Genomic DNA, 14,464 nt, shown 5'->3' on the forward strand with positions numbered 1-14,464 from the left:
TCGCAGTTCGTCGTCATTGCAGTCAGACCAAAAAAACACGGCGCAACCTGCAAAAGCCGCAGCAGCGGTTTAGCCATGCTGTCCGCAGGCCGGGTGCCGTGCCCTCTGAGGCGGCTCATGTCTCGTTGCTCCTTATATTCCGTTGCTGCAGGTGACGTCACTCGGGTCGGTAGATTATCGGTCTTTCCAGGTTCCAGGATTCCGTGAGGCGGCAGGAAGTATGCATTTCCATCGTCGCAGTTCGTCGTCATTGCAGTCAGACCAAAAAAACACGGCGCAACCTGCAAAAGCCGCAGCAGCGGTTTAGCCATGCTGTCCGCAGGCCGGGTGCCGTGCCCTCTGAGGCGGCTCATGTCTCGTTGCTCCTTATATTCCGTTGCTGCAGGTGACGTCACTCGGGTCGGTAGATTATCGGTCTTTCCAGGTTCCAGGATTCCGTGAGGCGGCAGGAAGTATGCATTTCCATCGTCGCAGTTCGTCGTCATTGCAGTCAGACCAAAAAAACACGGCGCAACCTGCAAAAGCAGCAGCAGCGGTTTAGCCATGCTGTCCGCAGGCCGGGTGCCGTGCCCTCTGATTTATTTGAAGAAAGCGTGTAAGAATGGGTTACAAGAAATTTCTGTTGTGGGACGCTGTGTGACACATTACAAGAAACTAATACTGGGGAGTCCACATAGCCCCAAATTTAGATGATGAGAATCAGATAGATGAATCAACTTTTATTGAGCCCAACTATGTTGGTGGTGCACACGGGCACCAGACGAGGTGGTTCAGTGGTTAGAGGACCCATGTGTTCTCAGCAGATCCTGGCCCTTGTTCGTCCGTGCAAGCCGAGCTGGTAGGAGGGGGCTGGATATCAAGGTCTCTCATGCCAAAGAGGTTAGGTATTCAGGGTGTTTGGGGAAAGGGAAAAAAGGGGGGCCTTGAGCTCTGAGCACTCTGCCAAGATATGTGGCAGGAAGTCTTTTCTGTTTTGCAAAACGGACGGAGCATGGCATGTTTCGCAGGGCACATGCGGTTCATTTCAATAATTTAAGCTCAGGGCGCATAAAGGCTTTACAGAAGGAGTAGGGTTATTCAAAAACAAAAAAGGCAACAAACACAACATAGCACTACAACATAATAATGAAAACACATGCTGAAAATTACAATAGGCTGAATACGTAATTCGTTAGTGCCGCCTTGAATGATGACGCATTCTCCATATAGGCGATAGAGGGCGAAAGGCAGTTCCACTCAGTGCTCCTTTTGCTAAAAAAGAGTCTGAAAAAATTAGTGCAGCAATAAGGAATGAAAACGTATGAAGATGCCGAGATGAGTTCCTGTTTAAGTGAACATTTATGGTAGCTGATCTTTTGAAAATGAAATACATGAGAAAAATCTTTTAAAGTTTCAAATTTGTTAGTCCAAGGTCTGATTTCGTCAGTAAAATACTAAGTGAGAGGAAATGGTATGAGTGTGTGAAACACGCTGAATGTTTCTGAACTGATTCAATTATAGTTGTTAATACTTTTTAACCAGATCCCTAAGGTAAGCAGCATATTGCAGCTGGTTTTACTTATAGTTTTGTAGAGTACTATTTAAATGACATGAAGCCTCGGAACAACTTCTGCAAATGTACCAGAGAGAAGAAGGCGTACCAGCCGAGGGGGGGGGGGCAAGGGGGGCGCGAGCCCCACCATTAAGAAAACGTGGGGGGCCGAGCCCCCCTACTTTCAACAGTGGTCACTCATGACTGCACGCTGGCGAAACGAACAAGTAAGGTGTAATTTCTCATCACAACAGCAATTACTCAATTGTGTTTCTATAGGAGAATGAAATTGTTACGAGGATATGGTACAACATAGTGTAATTTTGCCTGCGTTGCCGCTTTGTTGATTTTACTTGTGGGTTCTTACATTATATATATATATATATATATATATATATATATATATATATATATATATATATATAAGGGGAAAAAGTGTATACTTAAGGGCTCGTTTTTTCGTGTTTTAACACAATAATAATGAGATATAACAAACAGTAATGCCAAGGAATGTACAGGGGAAGTTATTAGAACCAATGGAATGTAAATAAGAAGAAAGAAAAGTGGATGAAAAAATAACCAACAGTGAGCAGGAATCGAACCTACGACCATCGAATAACGCGTTCGATGCTCTAACCACTGAGCTACCACAGCGTCCTTCCCTCCATCCACTTTTTTTTGTTTATATGTGAATTTAGAAGTAGGAGTGACAGCCAGCGCAATCTATAAGCCAAACGACGAGTGTGAAAACACACTTATGTGCATGTTTGGCGTCACGTAGCACGTCAACCTATTATGAGCGGGAAGCTGATTAATTGTCCCTTTTTAAACAACCTAAACACACCAAGTCTGCCAATACGAGACCCTCGTTCAATGAAATAATGGACAGAAGTGTATACCTAAGGACTCGTTTTTCCGTGTTTTAACACAATAATAATGAGATATAACAGACAGTAATGCAAGGAATGTACAGGGGAAGTTATTAGAACCAATGGAATGTAAATAAGAAGAAAGAAAAGTGGATTGCAAAATAACCAGCCGTGAGCAGGAATCGAACCTACGACCTTCGAAAAACACGTTCGATGCTCTAACCACTGAGCTACCACAGCGGCCTTCCCTCCATCCACTTTTTTGGTTTTATATGTGAATTTAGAAGTAGGAGTGACAGTCAGCGCCATCTATAAGCCAAATGACGAGTGTGAAAACACACTTATGTGCATGTTTGGCGTCACGTAGCACGTCAACCTATTATGAGCGGGAAGCTGATTAATTGTCCCTCTTTATACAACCTAAACACACCAAGTCTGCCAATACGAGACCCTCGTTCAATGAAATAATGGACAGAAGTGTATACCAAAGAACTCGTTTTTCCGTGTTTTAACACAATATTAATGAGATATAACAGACAGTAATGCCAAGGAATGTACAGGGGAAGTTATTAGAACCAATGGAATGTAAATAAAAAGAAAGAAAAGTGGATGAAAAAATAACCAGCCATATATATATATATATATATATAATAATGAGATATAACAGACAGTAATGCCAAGGAATGTACAGGGGAAGTTATTAACATTAATGGAATGTAAATAAGAAGAAAGAAAAGTGGATGAAAAAATTTTAAGCAGGAATCGAACCTACGACCTTCGAATTACGCGTTCGATGCTCTAACCACTGAGCTATTACAGCGGCACTCCCTCCATCCACTTTTCTGGGGTTATCTGTGAATTTTAGAAGTAGGAGCGACAGTCAGCGCCATCTATAAGCCAAACAACGAGTGTGAAAACACTCTTATGCGCATGTTTGGCGTCACGTAGCACGTGAACTTATTATGAGCGGGCAGCTGAATAATTGTCCCTCTTTATACAACCTAAACACACCAAGTCTGCCAGTACGAGACCCTCGTTCAATGAAATAAGGGCAAGAAGTGTATACCTAAGGGCTCGTTTTCCGTGTTTTTAACACAATAATAATGAGATATAACAGACAGTAATGCCAAGGAATGTACAGGGAAAGTTATTAACATTAATGGAATGTAAATAAGAAGAAAGAAAAGTGGATGAAAAAATTACCAACTGTAAGCAGGAATCGAACCTACGACCTTCGAATTACGCGTTCGATGCTCTAACCACTGAGCTATTACAGCGGCACTCCCTCCATCCACTTTTTTGGGTTTATCTGTGAATTTTAGAAGTAGGAGCGACAGTCAGCGCCATCTATAAGCCAAACAACGAGTGTGAAAACACTCTTATGCGCATGTTTGGCGTCACGTAGCACGTGAACTTATTATGAGCGGGCAGCTGATTAATTGTCCCTCTTTATACAACCTAAACACACCAAGTCTGCCAGTACGAGACCCTCGTTCAATGAAATAAGGGAAAGAAGTGTATACCTAAGGGCTCGTTTTCCGTGTTTTTAACACAATAATAATGAGATATAACAGACAGTAATGCCAAGGAATGTACAGGGGAAGTTATTAACATTAATGGAATGTAAATAAGAAGAAAGAAAAGTGGATGAAAAAATTACCAACTGTAAGCAGGAATCGAACCTACGACCTTCGAATTACGCGTTCGATGCTCTAACCACTGAGCTATTACAGCGGCACTCCCTCCATCCACTTTTTTGGGTTTATCTGTGAATTTTAGAAGTAGGAGCGACAGTCAGCGCCATCTATAAGCCAAACAACGAGTGTGAAAACACTCTTATGCGCATGTTTGGCGTCACGTAGCACGTGAACTTATTATGAGCGGGCAGCTGATTAATTGTCCCTCTTTATACAACCTAAACACACCAAGTCTGCCAGTACGAGACCCTCGTTCAATGAAATAAGGGAAAGAAGTGTATACCTAAGGGCTCGTTTTCCGTGTTTTTAACACAATAATAATGAGATATAACAGACAGTAATGCCAAGGAATGTACAGGGGAAGTTATTAACATTAATGGAATGTAAATAAGAAGAAAGAAAAGTGGATGAGAAAATTACCAACTGTAAGCAGGAATCGAACCTACGAGCTTCGAATTACGCGTTCGATGCTCTAACCACTGAGCTATTACAGCGGCACTCCCTCCATCCACTTTTTTGGGTTTATCTGTGAATTTTAGAAGTAGGAGCGACAGTCAGCGCCATCTATAAGCCAAACAACGAGTGTGAAAACACTCTTATGCGCATGTTTGGCGTCACGTAGCACTTGAACTTATTATGAGCGGGCAGCTGATTAATTGTCCCTCTTTATACAACCTAAACACACCAAGTCTGCCAGTACGAGACCCTCGTTCAATGAAATAAGGGAAAGAAGTGTATACCTAAGGGCTCGTTTTCCGTGTTTTTAACACAATAATAATGAGATATAACAGACAGTAATGCCAAGGAATGTACAGGGGAAGTTATTAACATTAATGGAATGTAAATAAGAAGAAAGAAAAGTGGATGAAAAAATTACCAACTGTAAGCAGGAATCGAACCTACGACCTTCGAATTACGCGTTCGATGCTCTAACCACTGAGCTATTACAGCGGCACTCCCTCCATCCACTTTTTTGGGTTTATCTGTGAATTTTAGAAGTAGGAGCGACAGTCAGCGCCATCTATAAGCCAAACAACGAGTGTGAAAACACTCTTATGCGCATGTTTGGCGTCACGTAGCACGTGAACTTATTATGAGCGGGCAGCTGATTAATTGTCCCTCTTTATACAACCTAAACACACCAAGTCTGCCAGTACGAGACCCTCGTTCAATGAAATAAGGGAAAGAAGTGTATACCTAAGGGCTCGTTTTCCGTGTTTTTAACACAATAATAATGAGATATAACAGACAGTAATGCCAAGGAATGTACAGGGGAAGTTATTAACATTAATGGAATGTAAATAAGAAGAAAGAAAAGTGGATGAGAAAATTACCAACTGTAAGCAGGAATCGAACCTACGAGCTTCGAATTACGCGTTCGATGCTCTAACCACTGAGCTATTACAGCGGCACTCCCTCCATCCACTTTTTTGGGTTTATCTGTGAATTTTAGAAGTAGGAGCGACAGTCAGCGCCATCTATAAGCCAAACAACGAGTGTGAAAACACTCTTATGCGCATGTTTGGCGTCACGTAGCACGTGAACTTATTATGAGCAGGCAGCTGATTAATTGTCCCTCTTTATACAACCTAAACACACCAAGTCTGCCAGTACGAGACCCTCGTTCAATGAAATAAGGGAAAGAAGTGTATACCTAAGGGCTCGTTTTCGTGTTTTTAACACAATAATAATGAGATATAACAGACAGTAATGCCAAGGAATGTACAGGGGAAGTTATTAACATTAATGGAATGTAAATAAGAAGAAAGAAAAGTGGATGAAAAAATTACCAACTGTAAGCAGGAATCGAAACTACGACCTTCGAATTACGCGTTCGATGCTCTAACCACTGAGCTATTACAGCGGCACTCCCTCCATCCACTTTTTTGGGTTTATCTGTGAATTTTAGAAGTAGGAGCGACAGTCAGCGCCATCTATAAGCCAAACAACGAGTGTGAAAACACTCTTATGCGCATGTTTGGCGTCACGTAGCACGTGAACTTATTATGAGCGGGCAGCTGATTAATTGTCCCTCTTTATACAACCTAAACACACCAAGTCTGCCAGTACGAGACCCTCGTTCAATGAAATAAGGGAAAGAAGTGTATACCTAAGGGCTCGTTTTCCGTGTTTTTAACACAATAATAATGAGATATAACAGACAGTAATGCCAAGGAATGTACAGGGAAAGTTATTAACATTAATGGAATGTAAATAAGAAGAAAGAAAAGTGGATGAAAAAATTACCAACTGTAAGCAGGAATCGAACCTACGACCTTCGAATTACGCGTTCGATGCTCTAACCACTGAGCTATTACAGCGGCACTCCCTCCATCCACTTTTTTGGGTTTATCTGTGAATTTTAGAAGTAGGAGCGACAGTCAGCGCCATCTATAAGCCAAACAACGAGTGTGAAAACACTTTTATGCGCATGTTTGGCGTCACGTAGCACGTGAACTTATTATGAGCGGGCAGCTGATTAATTGTCCCTCTTTATACAACCTAAACACACCAAGTCTGCCAGTACGAGACCCTCGTTCAATGAAATAATGGACAGAAGTGTATACCAAAGAACTCGTTTTTCCGTGTTTTAACACAATATTAATGAGATATAACAGACAGTAATGCCAAGGAATGTACAGGGGAAGTTATTAGAACCAATGGAATGTAAATAAAAAGAAAGAAAAGTGGATGAAAAAATAACCAGCCATATATATATATAAATATATATATATATATATATATATATATATAATAATGAGATATAACAGACAGTAATGCCAAGGAATGTACAGGGGAAGTTATTAACATTAATGGAATGTAAATAAGAAGAAAGAAAAGTGGATGAAAAAATTTTAAGCAGGAATCGAACCTACGACCTTCGAATTACGCGTTCGATGCTCTAACCACTGAGCTATTACAGCGGCACTCCCTCCATCCACTTTTCTGGGGTTATCTGTGAATTTTAGAAGTAGGAGCGACAGTCAGCGCCATCTATAAGCCAAACAACGAGTGTGAAAACACTCTTATGCGCATGTTTGGCGTCACGTAGCACGTGAACTTATTATGAGCGGGCAGCTGATTAATTGTCCCTCTTTATACAACCTAAACACACCAAGTCTGCCAGTACGAGACCCTCGTTCAATGAAATAAGGGAAAGAAGTGTATACCTAAGGGCTCGTTTTCCGTGTTTTTAACACAATAATAATGAGATATAACAGACAGTAATGCCAAGGAATGTACAGGGAAAGTTATTAACATTAATGGAATGTAAATAAGAAGAAAGAAAAGTGGATGAAAAAATTACCAACTGTAAGCAGGAATCGAACCTACGACCTTCGAATTACGCGTTCGATGCTCTAACCACTGAGCTATTACAGCGGCACTCCCTCCATCCACTTTTTTGGGTTTATCTGTGAATTTTAGAAGTAGGAGCGACAGTCAGCGCCATCTATAAGCCAAACAACGAGTGTGAAAACACTCTTATGCGCATGTTTGGCGTCACGTAGCACGTGAACTTATTATGAGCGGGCAGCTGATTAATTGTCCCTCTTTATACAACCTAAACACACCAAGTCTGCCAGTACGAGACCCTCGTTCAATGAAATAAGGGAAAGAAGTGTATACCTAAGGGCTCGTTTTCCGTGTTTTTAACACAATAATAATGAGATATAACAGACAGTAATGCCAAGGAATGTACAGGGGAAGTTATTAACATTAATGGAATGTAAATAAGAAGAAAGAAAAGTGGATGAAAAAATTACCAACTGTAAGCAGGAATCGAACCTACGACCTTCGAATTACGCGTTCGATGCTCTAACCACTGAGCTATTACAGCGGCACTCCCTCCATCCACTTTTTTGGGTTTATCTGTGAATTTTAGAAGTAGGAGCGACAGTCAGCGCCATCTATAAGCCAAACAACGAGTGTGAAAACACTCTTATGCGCATGTTTGGCGTCACGTAGCACGTGAACTTATTATGAGCGGGCAGCTGATTAATTGTCCCTCTTTATACAACCTAAACACACCAAGTCTGCCAGTACGAGACCCTCGTTCAATGAAATAAGGGAAAGAAGTGTATACCTAAGGGCTCGTTTTCCGTGTTTTTAACACAATAATAATGAGATATAACAGACAGTAATGCCAAGGAATGTACAGGGGAAGTTATTAACATTAATGGAATGTAAATAAGAAGAAAGAAAAGTGGATGAAAAAATTACCAACTGTAAGCAGGAATCGAACCTACGACCTTCGAATTACGCGTTCGATGCTCTAACCACTGAGCTATTACAGCGGCACTCCCTCCATCCACTTTTTTGGGTTTATCTGTGAATTTTAGAAGTAGGAGCGACAGTCAGCGCCATCTATAAGCCAAACAACGAGTGTGAAAACACTCTTATGCGCATGTTTGGCGTCACGTAGCACGTGAACTTATTATGAGCGGGCAGCTGATTAATTGTCCCTCTTTATACAACCTAAACACACCAAGTCTGCCAGTACGAGACCCTCGTTCAATGAAATAAGGGAAAGAAGTGTATACCTAAGGGCTCGTTTTCCGTGTTTTTAACACAATAATAATGAGATATAACAGACAGTAATGCCAAGGAATGTACAGGGGAAGTTATTAACATTAATGGAATGTAAATAAGAAGAAAGAAAAGTGAATGAAAAAATTACCAACTGTAAGCAGGAATCGAACCTACGACCTTCGAATTACGCGTTCGATGCTCTAACCACTGAGCTATTACAGCGGCACTCCCTCCATCCACTTTTTTGGGTTTATCTGTGAATTTTAGAAGTAGGAGCGACAGTCAGCGCCATCTATAAGCCAAACAACGAGTGTGAAAACACTCTTATGCGCATGTTTGGCGTCACGTAGCACGTGAACTTATTATGAGCGGGCAGCTGATTAATTGTCCCTCTTTATACAACCTAAACACACCAAGTCTGCCAGTACGAGACCCTCGTTCAATGAAATAAGGGAAAGAAGTGTATACCTAAGGGCTCGTTTTCCGTGTTTTTAACACAATAATAATGAGATATAACAGACAGTAATGCCAAGGAATGTACAGGGGAAGTTATTAACATTAATGGAATGTAAATAAGAAGAAAGAAAAGTGGATGAAAAAATTACCAACTGTAAGCAGGAATCGAACCTACGACCTTCGAATTACGCGTTCGATGCTCTAACCACTGAGCTATTACAGCGGCACTCCCTCCATCCACTTTTTTGGGTTTATCTGTGAATTTTAGAAGTAGGAGCGACAGTCAGCGCCATCTATAAGCCAAACAACGAGTGTGAAAACACTCTTATGCGCATGTTTGGCGTCACGTAGCACGTGAACTTATTATGAGCGGGCAGCTGATTAATTGTCCCTCTTTATACAACCTAAACACACCAAGTCTGCCAGTACGAGACCCTCGTTCAATGAAATAAGGGAAAGAAGTGTATACCTAAGGGCTCGTTTTCCGTGTTTTTAACACAATAATAATGAGATATAACAGACAGTAATGCCAAGGAATGTACAGGGGAAGTTATTAACATTAATGGAATGTAAATAAGAAGAAAGAAAAGTGGATGAAAAAATTACCAACTGTAAGCAGGAATCGAACCTACGACCTTCGAATTACGCGTTCGATGCTCTAACCACTGAGCTATTACAGCGGCACTCCCTCCATCCACTTTTTTGGGTTTATCTGTGAATTTTAGAAGTAGGAGCGACAGTCAGCGCCATCTATAAGCCAAACAGAGCAGTGGTTAGAGCATCGAACGCGTAATTCGAAGGTCGTAGGTTCGATTCCTGCTTACAGTTGGTAATTTTTTCATCCACTTTTCTTTCTTCTTATTTACATTCCATTAATGTTAATAACTTCCCCTGTACATTCCTTGGCATTACTGTCTGTTATATCTCATTATTATTGTGTTAAAAACACGGAAAACGAGCCCTTAGGTATACACTTCTTTCCCTTATTTCATTGAACGAGGGTCTCGTACTGGCAGACTTGGTGTGTTTAGGTTGTATAAAGAGGGACAATTAATCAGCTGCCCGCTCATAATAAGTTCACGTGCTACGTGACGCCAAACATGCGCATAAGAGTGTTTTCACACTCGTTGTTTGGCTTATAGATGGCGCTGACTGTCGCTCCTACTTCTAAAATTCACAGATAAACCCAAAAAAGTGGATGGAGGGAGTGCCGCTGTAATAGCTCAGTGGTTAGAGCATCGAACGCGTAATTCGAAGGTCGTAGGTTCGATTCCTGCTTACAGTTGGTAATTTTTTCATCCACTTTTCTTTCTTCTTATTTACATTCCATTAATGTTAATAACTTCCCCTGTACATTCCTTGGCATTACTGTCTGTTATATCTCATTATTATTGTGTTAAAAACACGGAAAACGAGCCCTTAGGTATACACTTCTTTCCCTTATTTCATTGAACGAGGGTCTCGTACTGGCAGACTTGGTGTGTTTAGGTTGTATAAAGAGGGACAATTAATCAGCTGCCCGCTCATAATAAGTTCACGTGCTACGTGACGCCAAACATGCGCATAAGAGTGTTTTCACACTCGTTGTTTGGCTTATAGATGGCGCTGACTGTCGCTCCTACTTCTAAAATTCACAGATAAACCCAAAAAAGTGGATGGAGGGAGTGCCGCTGTAATAGCTCAGTGGTTAGAGCATCGAACGCGTAATTCGAAGGTCGTAGGTTCGATTCCTGCTTACAGTTGGTAATTTTTTCATCCACTTTTCTTTCTTCTTATTTACATTCCATTAATGTTAATAACTTCCCCTGTACATTCCTTGGCATTACTGTCTGTTATATCTCATTATTATTGTGTTAAAAACACGGAAAACGAGCCCTTAGGTATACACTTCTTTCCCTTATATATATATATATATATATATATATATATATATATATATATATATATATATATATATACAGAAGAATAACTTCGGTTGCCGCAAGGTTATAAATATGAAAGTAGATGCGCTTTCACATGTTAAATCATTATAGAAAATCTAGGAGAAGAAGCAAGGCCGACACGGCGTAATTAGAAAGGGGCAGCATCTCAACAGAGTAGCGCAGAGGTAGAGGAGCAACGCCATCATTGTGGACAATAACTCCCCCGTACCCACTCTTCCCCAAGTGGGAAGTGTGCCGCCGTTCTTGTATTTCACCTTTCCGTATAATCCGCTGGCGGCTCGTTCCTTTTTCAAGTTTAAGACAAGTTAATGGGGAGAGCTTAAGCGCTTCGAGTGCCTGCTGGTGGCGTCGGGAGGAATGAAAAAGCCGGTGATTGAGGCGCCGCCATCGATATTCATTATCTGCAATGGCTCCTTGTCAGTGAAAGAACAGAATGTTCGTTAAAAATTGAAGAAGAAAAAAAGAAGAAAAGGGCAGGGGGGACTGTAGGACATCCGGGACAGTCCTCGCACAGTTGTGGCTCGCTGTGAAGACATGCGCGCACGTATGAAAGTTGCGCGCATGTTGTTCTGAATAGATCGGGCTACAATGAGGAAGGCAAGCGACAACTAATTAACAAACAATTCTACAGACACCTCGACTTTGACCCTACCACCGAGCACAAAAAGATCATTGTAACAACCCTAGAGGATCTCACATGTGAAGCCGCCATTGATTCAAAGCCTAAAAAGGCAGTTATTACCGTACAACTGGCGCCTGGTCGTTTTTACATGCTGCCAAAGATTCATAAAGAAAATAATTCTGGCAGACCCATTATATTAGGCACGGGAACGTTAACGGAACCTATTTCCAGTTGACGACAGAAAATAGCGCGAAGAAACGGGGACACAAGACGAGGACACACGGCACAGGCGCTAAGCGCCTGTGCCGTGTGTGAAATACCTTTCACCCTAGAATGATGTTGCTGTTAGAAGTCATCGGTGCCTGTTGCACCTTCTGATGCCAGAACAAGTTTAGTGTTGACCGAAAGCATTTCATGATGCCATCTGTTAGGTGCAACGGGTTGCAACAAAAGACACGGTTGCATAGAATCAAAAGTAAGAATTTCACCCAGCCACGCCGCGACAGTTTAGTGGCTAAGGCACTAAGCTGCTCACCCGCAGGTCATGGGCTCGAATCCTGGCGGCCGCGGCTGCATTTGCGATGAACGCGGAAATGTTGTAGGCCCGTGTGCTCGGATTTGGGTGCACGTTAAAGAACCCCAGGTGGTAGAAATTTCCGGAGCCCTCCACCACGGCGTCTCTCATAACCCTATGGTGGTTTTGGGACGTTAAACCTCACATATCAATCAATCAAATTAATCAAATCAGGATTTCAGGCAGACATTTTTCACTCGACTTTGCGATGTAAGCTGCAAGTCTATCACTATGAGTATGGGTTATGTCAAGGCTTGCTTAATTTAAAGCCTGCTTTAACACTGTAGACATGAGCTACGGAGTCGCTGAGTGCGTTCATCGTTTAGGAACCTCACGTAGACGTGCAATTTCGCGTAGCGGTCTTCGTGCTATTAAATGCGAAGATGTATATCCACGAGTGGAGCTCTTGTGAAGGAATCGCTTATGGTGGAATGCTAGTTCATCAATTTTCTAGCTAGTTATTTGAGCGGTATAGCTTGTATGTCAGACACCTCCACAAGGCATTCCTGCAAAATATGGCTGGTGCATCTAACCACTTAACGAAATAACTACTGTCGTTCGAATGTATCAGCTATAAATTATGTGCACCAAAATAACTATCAAGTATGCCGTCTGGTGCATTATTAATGTGAAAACCTCCGATGCCTCCTCCAAACACTAATATTGGCCGTTGGCAACATCGCCGTCGTACGTCGGCGGCATCAATGCGAGCTGCTGCTTCTACTGACAGTCATTGTGCGTGCTCTCTGCACATGTTGTATGCCTTATGCGGCACTTCACAGAGCTCTCATTGGCCGACGTGACACTCGTTTAGATAATTTTATGGTGAGTTTGACAGCTGGTGTGCAAGTTCTCAGAGAGCGCCTCGCAAGCAAGCGCTCTCTCCACGAAAGGGCGTCTCCTATACAAGAACAAGGCAGGCGGCACCACAATCAAAAAAATAATGTAGAGAAGACTGCGTCGGAGCACTGTGAAGAGAGTGTGACACGCTCTCGCTGTAATTGTTGGGTTTCAATGATAGGTAACATCAGTTGCTTCCCAGTTATTTACCGCATGGTTTCGCGAGATTGGCCCACAGTCTGTAGTTCATTATTGGGTAAAAACGTTTTGTACCCTGCAGCAATGCACCCCGGGGTATAAGACGTGAGAAAAAAGTTTTCCTTGTTTTGTGCAACAAAGACGGAGATCTTCTGGACAAGTGGAGGCGGCCAGTCCTGATGAGCCATTAGGTCCTTCATTCAACTGATTTTGCCTGCGAAAAACATTTCGAGCTCAAACGCATGTGCAAAGAATGAGCAGCACTGTACAGTGAACACGTCCTGAGGCACATGCCGCAAAAAGAGACCTTGTCAAGGGACACTGAGCCGATAAAGTTTCCTGCCTGGCATACCGGAGCAATGCGAGAAAAAATTGCAATAACTGCCAAGCTGCTAGGTGCAGTGGACCAATTGGTTCTGCTGAGGTTTTAATAGTGTGTCGCTACCGCTCCTTTTTAGGTATACATGTATTTACTGTCTTAGTTGGCCATAGTTTTATTTCTCTGCAGTCTGTGCAGCCTATGTTACGTGACGTACTCTCCTGTGGTGCCTCATGCATGCTCACATAAGCAGTGACACAATCGCCAAAGTTAGAAATATATTTGTAACAGAAATTGCTTGAGCATGTAAGTAATGTGAGTGCAGCTACACCACTGGTCCCGAGAGGATGTACAGGCCTTCTTTTACAACTCAAGACGACACAAACCACTGCATCACAGGCCCTTACAAAAGGAAGTGTGGGTACCGCAGTCTGCAGGTGTCGACATACGTAAATAACACTTTCAGTGTTGACAGAGTACACGTCTAGAATACGGAGACTAAATTCTAATATTCAATTCAAAAACGAAAGCAAAATAAAAAATAGGTTTGACTCTCTCTTTAGCTTCATTGTAATACAGAACAAACCTATCCCTCTAGTGGGGCATACATGTTGAATGTGCCTAATATGCAAACGTTTATGTTGATTTTTGAGGCATTTTCATGTGACTGGTGTGCTCGTTTAAGTATCTGTGTATGACAGCCGTGCCTGTGGTGATAGCCTACATTCGTTTCTACTTTCACAGCATGAGCAGATGATCGTAAAAAATGTCAACAAACCCATTTTATTGCCCTCAATGGTTCAGCTGCACTTTCCTTATACTGATATGGCAAGCCAGCGAGACCCTGGTGCTCAGCTCACTACGTATTGCGCCAACTAATGCAGA

The 14,464-nt window shown here is 42.1% G+C and overlaps 13 non-coding genes across 13 annotated transcripts; 2 read left to right on the plus strand and 11 right to left on the minus strand.

Moving 5' to 3' along the window:
* Positions 1-2,567: 2,567 nt before the first annotated feature.
* Positions 2,568-2,640, minus strand: TRNAT-UGU (transfer RNA threonine (anticodon UGU)). The gene has a single exon. It is a non-coding gene; the product is annotated as a tRNA-Thr (tRNA).
* A 964-nt stretch (positions 2,641-3,604) lies between these two features.
* Positions 3,605-3,677, minus strand: TRNAT-CGU (transfer RNA threonine (anticodon CGU)). The gene has a single exon. It is a non-coding gene; the product is annotated as a tRNA-Thr (tRNA).
* A 384-nt stretch (positions 3,678-4,061) lies between these two features.
* Positions 4,062-4,134, minus strand: TRNAT-CGU (transfer RNA threonine (anticodon CGU)). The gene has a single exon. It is a non-coding gene; the product is annotated as a tRNA-Thr (tRNA).
* An 841-nt stretch (positions 4,135-4,975) lies between these two features.
* On the minus strand, positions 4,976-5,048 carry TRNAT-CGU (transfer RNA threonine (anticodon CGU)). The gene has a single exon. It is a non-coding gene; the product is annotated as a tRNA-Thr (tRNA).
* Positions 5,049-6,345: 1,297 nt separating this feature from the next.
* Positions 6,346-6,418, minus strand: TRNAT-CGU (transfer RNA threonine (anticodon CGU)). Its single transcript has one exon. It is a non-coding gene; the product is annotated as a tRNA-Thr (tRNA).
* A 987-nt stretch (positions 6,419-7,405) lies between these two features.
* TRNAT-CGU (transfer RNA threonine (anticodon CGU)) lies at positions 7,406-7,478 on the minus strand. The gene has a single exon. It is a non-coding gene; the product is annotated as a tRNA-Thr (tRNA).
* A 384-nt stretch (positions 7,479-7,862) lies between these two features.
* Positions 7,863-7,935, minus strand: TRNAT-CGU (transfer RNA threonine (anticodon CGU)). The gene has a single exon. It is a non-coding gene; the product is annotated as a tRNA-Thr (tRNA).
* Positions 7,936-8,319: 384 nt separating this feature from the next.
* TRNAT-CGU (transfer RNA threonine (anticodon CGU)) lies at positions 8,320-8,392 on the minus strand. The gene has a single exon. It is a non-coding gene; the product is annotated as a tRNA-Thr (tRNA).
* A 384-nt stretch (positions 8,393-8,776) lies between these two features.
* Positions 8,777-8,849, minus strand: TRNAT-CGU (transfer RNA threonine (anticodon CGU)). The gene has a single exon. It is a non-coding gene; the product is annotated as a tRNA-Thr (tRNA).
* A 384-nt stretch (positions 8,850-9,233) lies between these two features.
* On the minus strand, positions 9,234-9,306 carry TRNAT-CGU (transfer RNA threonine (anticodon CGU)). Its single transcript has one exon. It is a non-coding gene; the product is annotated as a tRNA-Thr (tRNA).
* A 384-nt stretch (positions 9,307-9,690) lies between these two features.
* TRNAT-CGU (transfer RNA threonine (anticodon CGU)) lies at positions 9,691-9,763 on the minus strand. Its single transcript has one exon. It is a non-coding gene; the product is annotated as a tRNA-Thr (tRNA).
* A 532-nt stretch (positions 9,764-10,295) lies between these two features.
* On the plus strand, positions 10,296-10,368 carry TRNAT-CGU (transfer RNA threonine (anticodon CGU)). The gene has a single exon. It is a non-coding gene; the product is annotated as a tRNA-Thr (tRNA).
* Positions 10,369-10,752: 384 nt separating this feature from the next.
* Positions 10,753-10,825, plus strand: TRNAT-CGU (transfer RNA threonine (anticodon CGU)). The gene has a single exon. It is a non-coding gene; the product is annotated as a tRNA-Thr (tRNA).
* Positions 10,826-14,464: the final 3,639 nt, after the last annotated feature.

This window comes from Rhipicephalus microplus, chromosome 3 (assembly GCF_043290135.1).
Source record: "Rhipicephalus microplus isolate Deutch F79 chromosome 3, USDA_Rmic, whole genome shotgun sequence".
In the NCBI taxonomy this organism is placed as follows: domain Eukaryota; kingdom Metazoa; phylum Arthropoda; class Arachnida; order Ixodida; family Ixodidae; genus Rhipicephalus; species Rhipicephalus microplus.